The sequence below is a fragment of the Pteropus alecto genome, unplaced genomic scaffold (assembly GCF_000325575.1).
Source record: "Pteropus alecto unplaced genomic scaffold, ASM32557v1 scaffold270, whole genome shotgun sequence".
NCBI lineage: Eukaryota > Metazoa > Chordata > Mammalia > Chiroptera > Pteropodidae > Pteropus > Pteropus alecto.
Window position 1 is genome coordinate 3,213,164 of NW_006430735.1, and position 2,394 is coordinate 3,215,557.

Genomic DNA, 2,394 nt, shown 5'->3' on the forward strand with positions numbered 1-2,394 from the left:
TATGAAAAGATGCTCAACATCACTAGCTATTAGGGAAATGCAAATCAAAACCACAATGAGATACCATCTCATACCTGTTAGAATGCCTATAATCAACAAGGCAAGTAATAACAAATGTTGGAGAGGATGTGGAGAAATAAGAGCCCTCATACTCTGCTGGTGAGACTGCAAATTGGTACAGACACTATGGAAAACAGTATGGAGGTTCCTCAAAAAACTAAGAATTGATCTACCATATGAACCAGCAACCCCTCTACTGGGTATTTACTCCAAAGACTTGAAAACCCATATCCGAAAAGATATTTGCACACAGATGCTCATAGCAGAACTATTCACAGTGACCAGGACATGGAAGCAACTGAAATGTCCTATGATAGATGATTGGCTAAAGAAACTATGGTACATATATACAATGGAATAATACTCAGTCATAAGAAGAGATGAAATACAGCCATTTGCAACAAAATGGATGGACCTTGAAATAATCATACTAAGTGAAATAAGCCAGACAGAAAAGGTTGAAAGTCACATTTCACTTATATGTGGGATAAAAACCTAAAAGCAATGAATGAGAAGGGCAAAAAAAGAGACTCACGGACATGGACAATGGACTAGTGGTTACCAGAGGGGAGCGGGGAGGGGGGAAAAAATTAAATGTTAAAAAAAAAAATCTATAAATAAATAAATAAATAAATCAGGGTTGAGGGGAGAATGAATAAACAGATAATTGTGCTTCACTCCAGGAGCCCTGGGTAATAATGCTCTGTTCCCCAAAGTCTCGAACATGGTGCTGGAGTTGAGGAGGTGCTGGAGACTTTCCACCAGTCAAGTCACTATGAGAGCATGGACTTCACACACTGGCTCTTGAGTAATGAGCTGATCCTATAGGTGTCCTGAGGAAGACATTAGTGGTCAGTGTTGGCAGGATAAGTTGCAGCAGAAGCCACTTGAAGCTCTGAAGTTACGTCAAACCTGTAGTTGTGTACCTGGGAAGTCCTGGCTGCGGACATCACGGTAGAAATTGAAGAAGAAAATGAATGCAATGACAGGTGCCACATGGGAGTTGGTGGAACTGTGTTTGCAAACATGTAAGACACCATCTGGTAACATACAGAAAAAAAAAAAGTCAGAAGGAACTGTATAGAAGCATGGGACAGAAGCAAAGAAACATTTTTTCCTATTGCTAGTGTTTAGCAAATTTATATTTTCATGCAGAGACTTTAAAGTTGCCTGGAGAAACCCAGGTTTGTCAGATTGGTACTGGTGTTATTTTCCTCTCACATAGGAAAGTCATTAATTTCAGATAAAAGAATAGTGCTACATGACCAGGAAACCAATGTGCTGGTTCTATTCATGTGACTCAATAGCTGCATAACCTTGGAAGAGTCCTTTTATTTCTCTTGGCCTCAGATTTGTTCCTCCATATAGGAAGAGGTTAAACCAGAAATGTCTAAGGAAATTTCTTATTTTAAGTGTGTTATAAAGAAGTTTGATATTAAATCCATTAATCAATTAAGAATTATTTATTAAATCACCTACTATGTTCCAAACATGGTGCTAGGTAATGATATTATTTAGTGAAAGAAAGTCTCTGCCCTTAAGAATTTCTCTAAAATGAAACCAACAATCATAAAACAGGTTATCAAAAGTTAGGTTATGCCTTGGTTGCTATAAGATTTTGGAGGACACTGTCATAGAAATCAGAATCTAGGCCAAAGAAGGAACGAGGAACCATGGCAGCTATAGTTGCTGTTTGTGGTTGTCTAGGGAAGAAAAGGTTGACTCACTTCATAACAGCTATTGTCTGACTTCCAAATCCCAGGACTCACGTGGTGCTGTGGAGAAGTTGCTCACAATATAAACAGATAGCCAGCAATGGGGACCTGCCCATTCCAATGGAAAATCCTTATAAGGAGACTCTTAAAAAATGTGCCTTGTGTGGGAAATGTGTAGATTTATAAGAATGTGCAGCTTTTATCCCAGTTTATTTCTCCATTTACTGGATGCATTCGTGAAAGGCACATAACAGGTCTTTGTTGGAAGCAACAAAAAGAAGTCACAAAAGCAGTTAAGAGAGCTCAAATAATAGATTTTATGCCAGTTACATACAAGGATCCTGTGTATCTCAAAGGTCTTCAAGTTTGAAATATCAAATTTCGGGAGTAAATTATTAACATTATCATCAATAAACTTATTTTTACAAAAATAAAAAAGGAACCTAAGCCAAAGGTCCTGTGTTAAACTTTACTGAGCATCAAAAAGGAGAGAAAAAGGGAAAAACAAAAGTGATGCATACATAACAAAACACAGCTGATACCTTGGTCACACTAGACATCCCTAAGCAGCTGTATGGAAACCTCTGTGTTTTAGAACAATCTGAATGGGGTTGAGGCA

General features: G+C 38.0%; 1 pseudogene; it reads left to right on the plus strand.

Annotated features, from left to right (window-relative positions):
* The first annotated feature begins 1,733 nt into the window (after positions 1-1,733).
* LOC102892974 lies at positions 1,734-2,166 on the plus strand (annotated as a pseudogene).
* The last annotated feature ends 228 nt before the right edge of the window (positions 2,167-2,394 follow it).